The sequence below is a fragment of the Phaenicophaeus curvirostris genome, chromosome 5 (genome assembly GCF_032191515.1).
Source record: "Phaenicophaeus curvirostris isolate KB17595 chromosome 5, BPBGC_Pcur_1.0, whole genome shotgun sequence".
Classification (NCBI taxonomy): Eukaryota; Metazoa; Chordata; class Aves; order Cuculiformes; family Cuculidae; genus Phaenicophaeus; species Phaenicophaeus curvirostris.
In genome coordinates, this window is record NC_091396.1 from 16,780,252 (window position 1) to 16,797,782 (window position 17,531).

Genomic DNA, 17,531 nt, shown 5'->3' on the forward strand with positions numbered 1-17,531 from the left:
CTCTCTGGAGAGAATGAAGTAATGAACAATGCAGAACTAAACTGAGACTTCGTGTCTGCCTAGATCCAAATTCAAGTATGGTCAGAGTATCATCAGTCGATAAATAAATAGATATATGTAGAGAGATTGATATTGGCCTAAACAAAGATCTGTGTGCCTGTATCTATGAGTCTGATGATCAGTTCCTTTACAGAGAGACATTTGTTTATGCTTCTTGTCACTGTAATGTTTCCTGTATGACAGCAGTGCTCAGTCCAGACAGATTAAATTTTTTGGCATCTCTTCCAAAGTTTTTCTGGAACAGAAAGAAAAATTAGCTAAAACTCCTGGTTGTTTATAATAAAGTTTGACATCATATGAATGTTTCCCATTAGCTGTTGAGGAAATTTGTGATCATTCAGAAACACATCAGCTACCCACACTGATGTGGATGTTCCAATCTTACACAGATATCCAAAAAGTTCAGTAACATATATTTTTATGCACACATATATTTATGTATACACGTATGTTTCAGTTTTACCCTTCAAGGCCTTGTAAGCTATCATGTGTTGCAATTAGCTTGAAATATAACAAAGAGCAAGGGCTATTGGAATGTTTTTGAATAGCAAATAAGTTTCATGTCATGTCATATCAAGGGGTTTGAAATCTAGCCCAGATTTTGCTGGACAGTTTATCAGATCCTGGATATCTTGGCTGCTTTCTAGCCTGCTGCTAGCTGCAGAAGGAACCTTGCTCACCATGTCAGCTCAGTGTGATGGGCTGCCCTCTAAGAGGAAACTTACAGTTAGTTACTACCCAGAACTGCAGGAGCAAATCAGTGGTGACCAAACTCTTTGATCTATTTTTCACACAAAAACCATAATGGCAGCATCATTCACCTTAATTTGCTGTCTTAGACACTTACAGGAAAACAAAATGGGTTTATGGAGCTTGATGTGAGCAGCCTTCAGATGAGCAATAAGAAACCAGGACCTCAGGCAGTCACGACTAAACCTCATTTGAGTCCAGCTGCAGCAAGACCAAGGTGTATGGAACAACAATCTTACCTTCCAGCACAGACCTTAATCTAGGACTCTTAAGGGGGAGCCTCCCTGAGACAGACGTTTATGTGAGTGGATGCAGGGTAGGGAAGATGAGATCTGCCCAAGAAGTCTTGTTTAATATAAAATACTGGAGATACAAAAGATGTCTCTGGGATGAGGTCTGTGTAGTAGTTGAAAGGATGCTGTGTTTAGTTAGAGTCCTGAAAAACACCCTTGGGATTAAGGTTGTAGAAAGCAGAACACCATTGAAGCATATGACAGCTCCTATACAGAAAACAAAGAAGGTAAGAACATTTGTGATCTTTTATCTTGTTACTGGCAGATCTTTAAAACTGCCTCTGAAGCCTCTGCTGCAACCTTTTGCAGGAGACTTCCTGGAAAGATCAAATCATCTTTTACAGGACCATCAGAGCTGTGAGTTGCTTGTGAACCCTTTGGAGGCTTAGCCCACTGGGTGAAATTCCTAATTAGATAAACTCTTTGCTGTAACACCAAGCCCAAATATGAACGTCTGAAAGTCTTCTGACCACAGAGTGTGGGTAGAGAAACAGCCTCAGATTGTTTACTTACTGTACCTTTTCTAGTACTGCTCCAGGCAGGGAGCATGGTGCTAACATGACCAACATCCATCATTCACGTGAAAAGTCTCCTAAGGCAGTCCACAAGGACTATTGCAGGTAGAAAACAACTCAGCAGAAAAGGAGATGAAATACAGAGCAGTAGGATCTAAACGAGATCTTAGAATTGTGATATTTACTCACCTCAGCAGCAGACTGACAAGAAAGACAGGAGCTGGCCTGTGTTATTATACAGTGAAGATATTAGCCAGGAGAAAAGTTCTCACTAGTGAAACACATGGAAAAATTACATCTATTAACAGAGGGAGAAAAAAAAACCCAGACAGAAACATCATCTCAACAGGTAACAGAGAGGAGCTGCTAAAGCAAAAAGAAGCACAGTTTGCAGTATCAAAATATGGTGGCATTCTTCTCCTTCTGATGCTTCCCCAATGCCATCTGCAAAGCTTCATGCTACTGCTTTTATGCTCTTTTTAGCCTCCCATGTAGAGCCCCAACTCTCAGCAGTCATCAGTTGCTAAAAATTTTCCTCTAACTTTTGCCACAAGAGGACTCCAGTCTCCAGTGGCTTCCAGGGAGATGTTTGTGGTTTTTTCTAACTTTCTTGGAGACCCATTCCAGCAAACTTGCAATTAGGAATATGGCATAGCAATAGCTCTGTTTTCCAAAACATAAAATGAGCAAACATATGTAGCTGTGAACTTAGTTTTTCAGAGCTCTAAACAGACAAACTACTATTTGTTAACATGAAATGCAAGCTTTATCCAGCTGTGGCATTGAATATTTTTGCTAAGGAACTTTTCACTGGAAAATGCATGCAGGTAAAAGTGATCTTTTTCTTATCATAAATTGTATGCAGCTGTGTTGAAGCTTATGGCTAATGATAAAGACGTGTTTAATAACTTCTTTTTAACTCATTTATTTTAAAGCTTTCTGCTTCTTGTCTCACTGTGTGTCATGAGCTTAAAGCAATGTCTTGCAATGCTAACAACCATTTAGACATCGTGTGATGTCTGATTAATGTGTTTATGGCTGTAGAGATCTTGTACTTATTATGACAGGAATAACATTGTTCCTCTCAATTTCCGTTTTAATAGAGGCCAACAAAATATAACCGATGGCTTTTATGGTGTTTAATAACCTTTCTAGTCATAAATTGGAATTTATAGAACAATTGTAGGTCTGTTGTGAGATATAGGAAAGCACCAAATGCAAGTCTTGTGGACACTGCAAAATGAGTATGTTATTTGCATTTTACATAGGTGGGGTTGAGATCTCTGTTGAGGGGAAGAGGAGCTCAGCAATTATCAAGAGGTGAAGGATTCAAAAGGAAGATGCAGGGGAAAGTATTGCAATCATTTCCTAGAGTAAATAGTAGGCTGCTGACCTGGAAGAACAATGATCTGTCTTTTGCTGCAGCTTGTCTCCTTCCTCTCATTTATCACAGTTTCTAAACAGCACTGATATTGTGTTGTTGCACATCTTCTAGGGTTGCCATAAAAAGACATTAGATACTGTTTTTAAGTGCCTTCACTATTAAGCTCTCTGGGTTGCATTATTGGGTTGTAAGGACTAGAGTAACACAACTGAATCACTCTGATTTTGTTTTCCCAGAACTACAATTACAGCTTTGCTGGTTTTGTTACCCTTGCTTATGACAGAGTTCAGATCGGTTTACAAGCCCTCTTAGGACAAAGTTGTCTTCCTGTGGTGGGAAAGGTAAGTGTTGCAAACACTGGCAAATGCCCAAAGAAATTCTCAGAGCTGCAGACCCTCTAAAGGAAGGCTGGTTTCTTGCAAAGGAGGACTGAAGCCAGAAAGGACCTCAGCCCTAATGGCCAAATACAGCCATCAGAGAGCTTTTGTCAAAGGGATATGTCATACCTGGGGACAGACAGGGAGCTCAGGTGGTATTAGGACAGAAGCTGGTGTGCATAGTAAGCCTTGTTCTAAATCTAGGGTTGGGTGGAGCTCTGTGCTCCATAGCTACCCCATTACGGTTTTATGGGCAGCTCAGGTATATCTGCATGAACTACTAACAGCGCAGGCAAAATAATCATAAACAGCAGAGCCAAAGCAGATGTGTTGTCTTCTGAATGGCTATTAACAGAACAGACACTAGAGGGCTGTGGAAAATAGTCTTTAAAAATACTAGTGTTTGCATGGTTGTTTTCTCACTTTTCTGTAGGGGACTTGTAAGGGAAAGAATGGGTCCAAATCCTGTCTTTGACAGACAGGCAGGGAAGTGATGGATGTTGCTCTTCTTCTCTAACCCAGAATCAGAAGACCCATCTGGTACAAGATCTGAAGACACAGCAAATCCAATTTCAGCACTCCCTGAACCACGTCAGAAATGTCATGGATACATGATGCAGAGCATCAGTCTGATGTAAATTTTCTCTGATGATCCAGTTTTACTTATAAAATACTGACAGTTTAACTGGCAAGTCTTTTGCTCTGGGTATCCACATCACTAATGTCACATGCGCTGTCCTAGGCAAGCAGAAAGGATTATTCCTTATCAGGGTCTCTAACTGTTTTAACAGGCATGTTTCTGGATGCTCAGGTTTTTTATCAAATTGGCTCTGTGTGGAGGTGTGGCAGTGGACAACCAAAACATTAATTATTATGGAATGATTGTCTGAGAAGAAAATTGTTTAGTGGAAAACTTTAGCCAAAACATTTTTGAAAGGGTTTTTAAAACTTTCAAAATGGAAGTCCTTGGAAAGTGGACTGAGTCCCACTGTGATTCATGTAATGTTAGAACAGATGTTAGAAACCCTAGATCTCTGAACCAAAGTAGCTGAGGAACCACTTCTGTTGCCATGGCTAGACAAAGCCCATCTGGATGCAGACAACTGGATAAACGTCAAGCCCATGGTTTAGTGAAAAAGCCATTTGCACCCAGCAAGGTGCTGACAAACTACATGGCTGCAGCCCTAAAAGAAGAAGGGTGAAGGAAGCAGAGGGCATGGAGAGGAGCCTGGTGTGGCCTGGAGCAAACAGGGTAGGAGGCAGCAGGAAGCAGGAGAGGCAGTATGAGACAGTGTCAGCTGCTTCTGACTCCAGCACAGCGGCTCTGCCTGGCAGTGCTCTGAGCCAGGGTGATGAGAGGCCTTGGCTCATGCCAGTTCTGGCATCTCTGTGCAGCGCCCCGTCCAATTGTGAAGTACAGGCTTGTCCTTGGGGTAAAATTTTGGCAAGAACTAAGTTAAAACTCTAGTCGACTTGAAGGCAGCTGGAATCATGACAATCCTCCACATCTTGCAGATGATGGCAGAAATCACTACAAATACAGGTGAATTTAATAATTGCCTGCAAGGGATTCAGGGGCTTATTTAATAGACAGAGAAGAGCTATGGTGGCTTTTTTTAATGAATAGCAGGGATAGTTTAAGCTGTGTGATCTGTTCATAGTCTAGTTTATGATCTGTTAATAATCCTGCTTCATGCTAGAACTTCTAGAAAAGAGCAAAAATAAATAAATTTTCTCTCTAGTACCACACTATTCCCAGCTAGATAAAGTGCATATTGCTCTATGTCCTACTAAGCTCACTAGGAGAAAATTGGCTACCTCTGCTGGCTAACATTAGGTGTGTGGATCTAAGTGATGTAGGGTCAAGCCTTGTAGTCTGTGGATGGGCTGTAGTTAGCCGGAGGCAGTAAGTGGGAATAATTGTGTCCTGGTCCAAGTTATGCTTGCAGCTTTGGATGATTTCAGGATTTTTCTCTTTGATCCAGGTGACCTTTTCAATTAATGAGTTGTTGCTTTTTAGACTTGGCGGCAGACTTCCTGGGTAGCATGAGCACCACTGGAGCTGGTGGGTCTTTGTCTTGGTTTCGAGGCTGCACACTCTAAAAAGAGAAAGGATCTAGCTTTTTCTGTGAAGGGTGGAGTAGCAGAGCACTTGAGGCATCTGGTTTAACACTTCTCTTTTCAGAAGTATGACTCTGAGCTCCACACTCTATTTTGCACAAAGGGCTCAACTGTACATGGGTTATTCAGACTTGGTGATGAAAGTCAGATGCATGTGTTGATCACATTACCCCCTCATGTGATTTTGGTTTCAAAGTCTGGGAGCCTTTTAATTCTGCTGCGCCGAGACTGTGTGGACCTTCGAATCGTGGGACCCGCCGGGTGAAGAGGAGAGGAAGCGGCAGTCAATGAGCGTGGCCGGGTTGGTACTGCGCTGCGTGTAAAGTCCTGACTCCCCCGAGGGGCAGGCCGTGGCCAGGGCTGCGATGATTGGACTGTCCTCCTCCGTCTGGAGGAGCTGAGGGGTCTGTGTTTGCTATGGGATTGATTTTTCACTCTGGATGCGCAGCCGAAGCTCAGAGCGTGTCGGGGCCGCACATTGCACGGGCGCCTTTGAGACCCGGAGGAGGCGAATGGCTGGATGCTGAGACAAAGTGCTCCTGCAGCCGGAGGGCTTCAGCGTGCCCATCTCCCCAGGTTGATTTTTTCTTCATTACCTTGCACGCCGCGTCGGTGAATCCCCAGGATGGCCGGTTCCTTGCTTGGGGGAGGGGAGGGGCGTGTGTGTGTCTGCATGATTTTTGTCTGGGGCTTTGGGGTTCGGATTTTTTGCTTTATTTATTCTGCCTCGGCTTCAGCCTCTCCCTGGGTCGAGAAGAAAGAAATAAACAACCTCCGGGGGGGAGATACGAGCGGAGCCTTGCGGGACGAGACCGGGCGCTCCGGCGGCTCTTGCGGGGGCAGCCGAGCCCCGCGCCCGCTCCGCAACGATCCCGCCCGGATTTTACACGTTTCCATTCTTTTTTTTTTTTCCCCTCCTCCTCCTCTTTTTTTTTTCTTTCCTTCTCCCCCTTCTATTTTTTCCTCTATTCCTCCCTCTCTTCCCTCCCTCCCTAGCGTGGTTGGATCAGGCTTTTGGTATTTCCTGCCGCCGCCGCCGCCTCCCCCGAGCAGCTGTCCGGCTGCGGCCGCCGCTCCGCGCGTTCCGTGCCGCGTGTCCCCCCCCGCATCCCACGCGTGTCCCCCCCCGCATCCCACGCGTGTCCCCCCCGCATCCCACGCGCGTCCTGGCGGCGATGCGGGCGGGGCGCGGCGCGCTGGAGGCCGCCCCGAGCAGGTAAGGCTCGCCAGGCTCCCCCCTCCTCCAGCCTGTGGGGCGGTTGGCTCCCAGCCCTTCGCCCCCCACAAAGCCATCCTCCCCAAAATACCCTCCAACCCCCCCAATTATCCCAATAAATCCGTTCCCCCCCCCCGCCTCAAACCCAGTCCTCCTCTCTGTCCCCCGCGCAGCCGGGCTGCCTGTTTAATCGTGGTGTGGTACCCCAGAGTCCTCTGATGAGCAAAGTGATTCCAGTAAAGGGCTGAGCGCTGCCACCCTGGTGCCTCTGCCCATGCTTTGTGCCCACGTTGTGTGTAGCAAGGGGTTTTGCCGTTTCTGTGGGTGCCTGTTGCGGCTTAGGGTTTGGTGGTGGGAGATGTGGGGTGCCCCACACTTAGCAGCATCGCGGCACGGCCAGCATGTGACTAGCGTGGTGTAGGGGATTGCAGGCTGTCAAAGTGATGTAATTTCTTTAGATACGTGGGCACATCTGGTCGGTGGAACCCATTTTTAATGTACTTCTTCTAGGATGATGATGATGAAATAGTCAGGAAACTGCACTGATGCTGACTGTGTAAGGGAATTTAATAATTGCCTTTCCTATAGGCAATAATAGGAGATAATTTGCATTGCTATCTAAAAAACAGGTAGACTCAAGTCTGAAAATGCATTTAGATTGCATGAAGTGACGCAAGACAGCATTTCCAGAGAAAAATATACATAAGCACATACAACTGTCTGTTGGATCAGAAACCATGTTTTTCGAGTGCTACACAAACCTAAAGCATTGTAACGTGTTTAACTTAAGTGAGGACGAAACTTTTTTAAGCTGTGTAGTCACCTCCTCGCTTCATCCAGCTGCAGCATTATCTTTGTTGTCAAAATATTCCTTCACTCTGCACTGATGCACAAGATGACAGTGTTCAGCAATGTCTGTACAGCAGAGAGCAGCCACAGCATTGGATGTGTCCCCAGCTGCCACCTTTCCTCCTTGGCAGCAAGTTTCCAAAGAGGTGTGAGTGGTGATGGTGGTGGGGGAGATAAGCCTCAAGCTGTGCTCAACGGTGGTTTCTCCTCTGCACATGTTAAGTTTTCTTGGTGAAAAGTTTCTTGCTGAAAAGTTTCTTGCTGAAAGTGGAGAATGGGTGTTCTCCACAGAGTAGCTCACGGTGGCGTGATAGGTGACCCTGAGAGTAAGTTTACCTCAGCCTTGCAAGGAGAGCGACAGCTGAGCTGGACCAAAAAGATGTGGGGGCAACCAGGGAGTCTGGTTCAGCACCACTGTTTACTTTGTGCCACTATTAATCAAGGTAGGGACAGCAATTCTGTGTTTCAAGGGGAAAAAAATGCAGGCCTTAGTCTAGCCCACAGCCTGTTTTGTTCTGAAGCAGACAAATGTGAACCAAAGCCATGATTTAATCGTGGTGCTACATGAATGTAACAGAAAGGTGGATTTACTGCTGTAATCTTTTCGTGGTACTTCATTTAATTTCCATGTGCTTTGTTGCAACACTGATTCATCAGGTGAGTGGGAGGGAGGCTTGCACAGTACAGGTAGTTCAGTTTCCAGTGCTGGGTTAGGTATTTAGCAAGGTGTTATCTTTGCTACAGCAGGGGAAGAAATTCTCTGTGTCCGATACGGTGCTGTGGTTTGGAATTTGGGATATCTCTAGGAAAAAGCCATTCCTATAATCTGTAATGGGCAGTCTTGAAGTCTGTACTTTGTTCAGAGCAAAATTCAGACTTGACTAATTCATATTGTGTTCACAGATCATAAAAATATTAGCTAAACTGATCTGAATTCGGTTAGACTCACTTTGTGTCTACGGAACCTGTTGTCTGCTGGAGGCAATTGTGAGATCATCAACATCGCCAGTGGCAAAGGTTTTTTAGGGCTGCATCAGGGCCTTAACAGGCAAAAATGAGAGTGCCCTGATGTGTGTCAGCAGGCTCCTGTTGCTCCTGAGCTGTGGAGCACAGACCTCCCACTTGCAACTGTGCAGATTTCTGCTATTCGATCTCCTGTTTTATTTTGGGGAAAAAAGCTCCATTTAGTGTTCCTTCTGCTGACCTCCCTGCCTTTGGAGCATTAATAGCAACAGTGTTTTCCCAGGCAGAAATGCTGTTCCTCACGCCTCCACTCCTCAACACGAGATGTCTTTGGCAGCACACTGTAGGTGTTTGTGCATGCCTGCTGTGGTTACTAAGGTAAAGGAAACACAAGAAGCAGCCCAGGGAACGGGAACAGACAATCCAAATGTCAAACACATGTGGGTTTGGGCAAGAATGACAGTGACCTGCTGTGCCAGCTTGTCTCAGTGTGGGGCTTGGCTTGCTTACTCCTTGTGCAGGCTCCCGACTGTCGTTGCTGGTGTTTGTGCTGTGCTTTCCAGAGCACCAGGCTTCTGAGACTGAGCAAACTCCTCCCAGATGCTGCTGCATGTAGAGCTCACAGCCCTGCTTTTAGAACAATGTGTTTGTGGTGCATTTAATTGTACAGGGCTGTGTCTAAATCATGAATTCTGTCCTCATCCCAGTCCCTCCCCAGCACTGTGGCTCTTTCTGGACGCGTAATGAAGGTGGAAGGAGACAACTACCCTGCAAAACACCCTTTTGAGAAGCAGCTGCTGAGCCTTTGTGGAGGGCTAAGGAGCAGTGTACGTCCTGCCCAAACCTTATCACCTGCTGCCTCATTGCTCTAGGATGAGCTGCTGAGGACTTCATTCCAAATCCTATGTTGTTCTCCTCATACCTGTCTACCCACTGCCCTGGTTTTGCATTCTCATCTTCTCATTGTACCTGCCTGCCTTCTTCATGTCTCCCTGCGATGGTGATGGGTTACTCTTCAGGAGCAGTTTTCCTGCCTACAAAATTCACTACCCGTGTGCTTCTGCTGTGATACTAATTGGACACGGCACAACGCGGCACACTGTATATTTTAAGCCAGCCTTCAATTAGTAGCAGCTCTGAGACCCCTTGCTGAAACAGTTCTGTCCGTGGCTACTCTGGAGGTGGTGGGAGCAAAATTAATTCATGGATGCTCTCTCACAAGCTTGGAATGTGAGCTCAGGTGAGCTAGAAAATAGCAAAATCTTCCCCCAAAAATGCCTGCTGAGCAAGAGTAATTTATCACTGAGGGATTCAAAAGCCAAGACTACTTCAGTAATTTCTGAATTGTGAGAGTACTGTTTCAAGGTGTAGGGGTGCTGTGCGTTCATCAGGTTCTAGGTACTGTATATGCATCTGGGTAATATAAAATGATCAAGGGATTAAATAGGAACATCCTGCAAAATTGGAAGCAGCTGACAGCAGGCTAGTGAGAGTTACCTTTGAATTGTTTCTGCCTATCACAAAAGACAATTGATGTGAAAGGTGGATTCTTTTTTCTCTCAGGTTAGAATAGTCCAGCTGCATCTGTGTTTGCTTGGGGAGTTGGAGTGGTTTGTGTTTTTCTTTTTTTTTTTTTTCTTGCAATCTCCGTATAAAATAGGACCATATCTCTGGTCTCTGATAGTTTTTTGTTGTGTTTGTAGAGCTGGAGTTGAAGTTGTGCCATTATTTCCTTTATGCTCCTTTTGGATTTAAGGATTTATAGAGGTATAAATCAAACTCTAGATTGAAAAAACTCTTTTCTCTTCCTTGTTTAACAAACAACTAGGTGTATACCTAGGCTTCCTTTTTGAAATGTGCCGTGGAGGTCTGTGCTGTGGGCCAGAATCAATAACTTTATCCTGCTGGCAGCCTTCTTGATAACAGGTTTTTTTCTGTATTTTGTTGAACTCTAAGTCAAGCTTCGACTTCTTGGGAATCGTCTGTAGGTCTGTGTGAATTTGGGTGTTTTGACAACTCAGTTACCATCTGCATTATTGTAATATCCCTATAAAAATAATCAACTAAAGGCAAAAGAAAAAAACACATCTTTTATGAACTGGGACGTGCAGCTGTCCTGGGGGGAGACACCAACACTGAGTGCCTGCTTCATCCTGTCTAATCTGTCAGTGAATCAATCGATGTGAAATCATACCCCCAGGGAATAATATAATAGCTATTTTGTGTGTATTCCCAAAATGGGATGCTATAGTAGCAGATTCCCAAAAGGTATGCTGTCTAAATTGATCAGCAGAGGCCAAGATAAAAGCAGACTTGCTGCTTATCTTTATAAGGTGTGCAAGAGGCATTGAGTAAGGAAGTGTCTGAGTCTGTGTTGAGTGGAAAGCTTGAATGTGGACTTGGTCCTTCTGCATCTCAGTCCGCCACTTCAGCTGTGTATTGTTGCTCTTACCCACCTTCAGTGCTGCAGAGAGGGTTTGGCTTTTGTTACCTGTGTTGTCTGATGCCAGTTACTAGTGCAAAGCCTAGTGCTAGTGTTGCACTATTTATTTGTTTTGCTCTTTTCTTAGAGTATAATAACAAGGAACTCTCTCCTCACAGCAATGAGGACTGTGTCCCCCTGAGGAGAGGAAGGGGACTCCTGTGGGTAGTCTTGGCAGAATGAAAAGAAAATTATTGTTTTTTAATCTTTTCTTCTTACCTTTTTTCTTGTTGGCAAGACTTTCAGCATCGGGAGAGAATCGCTTTTGTGTAGTGGTGGGAGCTGACCAAGGCTTTTTGACACTTTATTAAACATTGCACAGTTCATCTAAGGAGCTGCTGCTGGCTTATCTGTAAAATCCCTGGAAGCTGAATGTGAAATTGTTGCTGGAATTAATGCTGGGCCGGGGTGGGGGTGAGGGGGGTTACATGGGTAAGCTCCTGACATGGATGCAAATAGATGAGATTTACATTTTATAAGATGAATCTTTCTGCCTTTTCTTCCTGTGTTGCTTTGAAAAGAACCTCACACAATGCTGCAAGCCTGACAGTTGCTGATACAGTGAATAATTATTTTGCCCTTACCTTACTATGGAAAGAAATTTTGATTTGCAAATTGTTTCATGACCTTTTCTTTAATATGTGGGTCAAAGAAAGTTCAGCTCTAAGCAATATCATTTTTTCCCTCTTAAGGTGTAAATCCTTACTCAGATTGTGGAGGCTTTCTATGAGCACTGAACGCACTATACATATTGCAGCACTAGTGGATAAGGCAGTAATTTAAGGTGCCTTCCATGGAGCCCTCTGTTACTGTCAATCTAGAGCAAGACAAAGATGTGTTAGGCATGAAATACACAATCTTTGTATTTTTTAATTTGGTTCAAAATCGATCTTCTACTTTCAGTTTTGAAGTCTGACCTTCTTGTCTTGCTTTGCCTTTGTAACATCCCTCACTGAAGAGGAGATGTAATTTGATAAGAATGGGTATAAATGGACTTTTTTTGTTTGTTGCCTATAATTGCTCTGCTATTACCGCCTTAATTCCTCTCTGGACTCCAGGGCATGGGAGGCACATTGACATACCTGCACTCATTTATTGCTACATCTATGTATTGCAGTAGACTTGGGGAACTCTAGCTGTGGACAGGGCTGGAGGCTGTGTAAACCAAGCCCAGACTGTCAGGCATCTAACCTAATTATTTTGAACCTAATATTCATGTTCTGGCGTGCGGAAACCCTCAGCGTAGGTGCTGAAAGCTTTCTTTTCCAAGAGAGTGAGGTGTACTGAGAAGCTAGGAGGATCTCCTAGCCATGAGTGTATCTGAGAAATGTGGTATAGGGTCTCCTATTCCTGAGCACCTCGAGAAGGTAAGTGACCAGGGTGTGTTAACATCAGCTTCTTGTGCCTTTTTCATCTTTTCCTGTGCCTGCTTGTGTTACATGTTCTTTGGTGTCGAGGTCTTTCTTTTATCCTAAGTTCACACAATGTCTAATGCAATTTGGCCTTGGCTTCTGCTGGGCTGTTCTGTAATATAAATAAAAATAATCCCATTGTGTAAACAAGGTATTGAATAACTCCTCTAAATTAGCCAAGAGAGCGGGTACAACAGTGCCAGTTTTAGTCTCTTCTCCAAACAGGTGTATCCTCGTCAGGAAATAAAAGGTAGGTAGGAACTAAATGAAAAATATTAAGCAACAACTGACTGACTCAGAAGCAATTTAACCACAATAATCCCTACCGTGCTAAAGATTTCTTTTCCCAGAAATGCACAATATGCTGTTCTCTGTTATAAAGCTGTCGTCAACTGACATCATTGTGTTAATCTAAGCCTTGCTGTTACCCACAAGATGCACAGTTAGCAGAGAGCATTTATAATGCTGGCTGCTAATTATTGCTAATGTTCTCCCAGTTGTTCAACGACGATATAGTAAAGGTATTCTGGACATTAGGAAAAAATTCTTCACAGAAAGGGTCATTGGGCACTGGAACAGGCTGCCCAGGGAGGTGGTTGAGTCACCTTCCCTGGAGGTGTTTAAGGCACAGGTGGACGAAGTGCTAAGGGGCATGGTTTAGTGTTTGATAGGAATGGTTGGACTCGATGATCCGGTGGGTCTCTTCCAACCTGGTTATTCTATGATTCTATTTCCTGCTTAATATTTTATTCCCAATGGCTAGTATGCTTACGTTGTGTTAAAAATAATGCTTCTAATAGCAGTTCAAATATTACTGAGACAGTATTTAATTATAAGAACATAGAATGACCATTTACCAAGGGACTGTCTTGGATACCTCTTGGGGATGCTTTCAGTTTGTTTTTTTTTTCCTGAGTAGCAGTGTAGAAATTAATTGCTTTAAACAGATTAAGCTTCTGCGTAAGATCCGCATTTGGAATTTACTCGTTCTTCCATGGTATAGATGTGAATAGGCATGAAATCCACGTCTGCATTTTGTCCTCACAAACTAAATCACTTTGAGTGCAATGCGATTGTTCTAAATAGGGACTTGTTTGTGTGAGTCATTGTTTGCAGAACTGGATCTTCCAAGCTTTTACCACTTATCACCATATATTTATTGGAGGGTGTGCCAATATGCCCGTCTTCTTACCTAATTTCGTCTTGGCCTCTGTAGTTTGATCTCCTGTGTTGTATTTGACATGCTGACCCTCTTCAAGTCTGTGTGTTTTCCTGTTGACTTGCTAGCAGACAAGTGCTTTTCATCCTGTGTCTGTCTCAGAGAAATCACATTAACAATACTTCGGTAGCCAGAGAGAACTTTTGCTGAAAGCACACAAAGGAAATAATTTCCACTGTTGTTTGTAAAATGCAATTTTTCTCCCCATATAAAAAAAAAGAAACTTTGTTGAGGTGAATGCAAATGAACAGAGAACTGGTGCTCAGCTACTATCTCTGCAATGTGAAAGGGACATTGTGCTATCATTAATGAGATTCTCCTGTTTTCCCTTGGAGATGTGGTATTGAATTTGGAAATAGAATTTCAAGAATTTTCAACTGAACATCTCACTTTTCTCCTCTCTGAATAGATTATTGTTTAGTAGCTAGATTCACTTTTAACTGCTAGAGTTCCATAGAGGTAAGACAATATTTCTGAAAAAGCAAGACTTTTTTCTAGACACTATTTAATTTGCAATAATTACATTAAGTGATAAATTGAAAGGGACTTTTCTAATTAATATTAAGGTCATGAATAGTTGTTTATTATTACCGTAGCCATGACAAGGGAAGAGAGACGAGATTTAAGTTCCATATAGAAAAAAAGAAAAAAAACCTGCATCAATGTGGTCCTTAATAATTTAGTTTCCCCTCTCTATTGCTGACTGTCAGAGTTTGCTAGATGAGCTTCCAGCCCTTTGTATCAGGGATGCAGCAGTTTTTGAAAGGAAACGGCAGGGACTCCAAGTGAAAATGGCTGTGGAAATAGAGTGAAGAAGCAGACTGCACCTTCAAGCCAAGCCTGGAGCTACATAAGCAGGGGCACTGCATGGAAAATGCTGTGCAGGAGGCTGCTCTGAAGTCACTGCATTGCCAAATGGCTCCGTGGGGGCTCTGCTCCCTCCATGCTTCACCCATGCTGCAGAGCAAGATGTAGTTTGCTCTTCTTTTCTGCTTGTAGCAAGCTGCAACAGCTCATGGCTCAGGGCCCTGGGCTGGGGGAATGGGTGTACACCAGCTTGCTGTACCATCCGCCAGCACCTGCCTCTGCTGCTCTTCCCCGACTGGATCTACGGGCACGTGGTGTGGATGGTCACTTCCCTCTGGCTCCTTTGGGTGCCTGAACAAATCACAAGGTGTGCAGAGCTACGTCTCTTATGTAAAAACTCACTAGCTCTTTGTTTTGGCATGTTTGGTGCAAATGAGAACAGCATCTTTATGCTTTTAATGTGAAACTGCTGTAAGCACACCCTGTCTCTCCTGTGTGATTTATTCGGGACAGGATTTCACTGGATCATGAGAAGCTGAAACTGTCAAAGTGTGTTCCCTTGTTTATTCACCTCTGTACCCTGGGATGCAAGACACCACTTCCCTCCAGTATTCCCTCTACTGGCTTCACTTGCTGTGCTTCTAGGACTGCTTCCAAGCTGATCCACAGGGCCTTGTCCCATCAAGCATTTGTCTTCTGGGAACTATACTTGGCCTATACTCTTACCTCTCAAAGTCTATCAAGAGTGCACATGATTGTACTTGACACTTGTGATCCGGGCTGAATGTGGACCTCTGGGGAAAGGCAGTGTGTGAATTATTTAATCTCTTGAGCATTTCAGTCCCCTGTCTAAAAGCACTAAAAGTTCATCTCCTTGTTCCAAATTCCTTGGACTGCAATATGGGAGACTTACACCAATATAAGTAGCATCTTCTGGGTGGATTGGAAATATTCCTGGTAAATGTCCTGTTTTCTTCCCCTTCTTCCCCTTTTCCTTCCCCCAGTAACTTGGTACTTCTGGATTCAGACAGGTTGATGTAATGAAAGTAGGATAATTTTGTGGCTAAGGCATTTGGCATTTGATTCAGGAGATCAGCATTAGTTCCTACTTCCATCACAGGCTTCGTGTTGCTGTGAGGAGATCATTTCCCCCCGTGCCTCTGTCTGCACCAGAAAAATAATGAACAGAAAGTAAGTTTGGGGTTTGGGTTTTGATTTATTTTTCTGTGCTGCTGGCCTACAAGACTGATATGAGGGCAGAGGGAGGATCTCTTCTCTGGGTTATTTGGCTGTGTCTGCCTGCCCTGTCCCAGCCAGAGTATGCCTGTTTGCTCTCTGGATAAAGCTAACGGGAAATCTTCAGGCCATTTGTTGTTGGTTGGTTCGTTTGTTTGTTTTTCACTGCCACTTTTTTTTTCATGCTCTTTGCTTTCATTTAATTTTAAAAATTAAATGGTAAGTTAAATAGTGTGGCTTTTAATGTTTTGAGAATGAGCTGAGCTGCACATGTAGATGGTGCCCGCAGGAAGCCTTGAATTATGCTGGTGTATTTTTAATGGGCAATCCTGCTGCGCTCTAAGCTGTTGACTGAGTGACTCTGTCTTACATGAGCTACCAATGAGAATTCCAGTACTGTAAATATCTGTGCCATATAGTTTTGAATACCAGTCAATAAAACAGCATATGAAATAATAAAAAGGTTTATTTTACTGAAGTCAGTAAAGCAATTTTTTCCTTCAGGCTGATTTGGAAATGGACCTTAGAAAAATTAAGTGGAGAATAAATACAGTGTTGTGGGGCTAGAAATGTTTAACAAGCAACACAAGCTGCCCGTTGCAGGCTGCCCTGCTGCTTGCTTACAGAGCAGTGGGGCACAGCGTTTGGGTAGCCTAGAGAAAAGAATCTGCGGCATTTGGCATGGTGATGTCGTAAGGTGCTTGTGTGGTGAGCAAGAGGGCTCAGGTGGGAAAGTAGGAAGGCTCAAGTTGCTTTTTGGATAGTTCAGCTTTTCTTTGCATCCTCGACTTGAAAGCCAGAAGTATCAGCCCTACTGATCTCGTTTGACTTTGCGTATGCAAGCCATGGGATTATAGCCTGTGATTCTTGCCTCCCGTCTAATAACTTCTGGATGAATTACAGCATGTATCTTAGACATGCAGTGCATTTCAGTTTTTTGTTGGTGATTCTTTTGTGCGTTTCAGCAGTGAGTGCAAAGGGTAATTATCTTCACAATAAAAGATGTGCACTTTCTCTCTAAACTGTCTTTTTTCTAGCTTCATTTTTCCAGCTTTCTGACATCTTTTTCCTCAAAGTAATTGCAGTGTATGATCAGGTGGTGCTTTGTGTCTTTGATTGGTTAAGTAGGTCAAGCACCTTAAATATCTTTTTGCAGTTAATTTAAGACCTATAGACAATATTATGGGGGTTCTTTGCTGTGTCCTTCCCAATTTTTCATGGTGCTATATTTCAGGTAGAGGTAAAGATCACTTGTGTTATGCCAGCAGTGATCTTACAGCTGCCACATGAAGAAGTAAGGCTGAATTTTGACTTCTACTTTTTTGTTCCTTCCCCTGTTATTTATACTTCCAGGAATTGAGCAAACTCTGTTCACCCACGGTATTGCATTTGGCATTCAGACTGTTGGTGAGCTGTATTTCTTTATAAATCAGAGACATTTTTGAAAACTAAGGTACGTGTCTGGACAGAGAGGAGGGGGCGTTTTGGTCTGATACATGGCAACACAAGTTTATTTATCATAGGTTGTGCTCTCTGCACTTTAATAATCTGTTGACATTTTGCCAGTAATAAAAAGGTCAAGGAAAAATGTTACTTCCTACAAATCATGGCATTTGATTGTTCTTATTAAACAGAGCGTGGTTTCCTTGCAATGAAATTTCAGCCATCCACAACTTTGTAAGAGACTGTAAAAAAAGAAAAGCTAGAGCAGCTTTCCCAAGCATCCACTGGCTCCTGTTCCAGTGATTTGGCCTTTCCTGAAGCAGAGTAGAGGCAAGAAGCAAGAGGAAACCTGTGCCTTGTACACTAGATACAATAGTGGTGATCAGAAGTTCTTATTTGGAAAA

The 17,531-nt window shown here is 43.6% G+C and overlaps 1 protein-coding gene across 2 annotated transcripts in view; it reads left to right on the forward strand.

Annotated features, from left to right (window-relative positions):
- The window catches only part of OSBPL5 (oxysterol binding protein like 5), a 180,400-nt gene that overhangs the window by 30,592 nt on the left and 132,277 nt on the right, over nucleotides 1-17,531 (forward strand). The window contains exon 1 of one of the 2 annotated variants that reach the window (XM_069857727.1): nucleotides 6,634-6,716. The exons of the other annotated variant lie outside the window; for it this stretch is intronic. The gene's annotated coding sequence lies outside the window, so the exon portion shown is untranslated. Of the gene's footprint in view, nucleotides 1-6,633; nucleotides 6,717-17,531 lie in introns of those variants that run through there. 2 annotated transcript variants of the gene reach the window in all.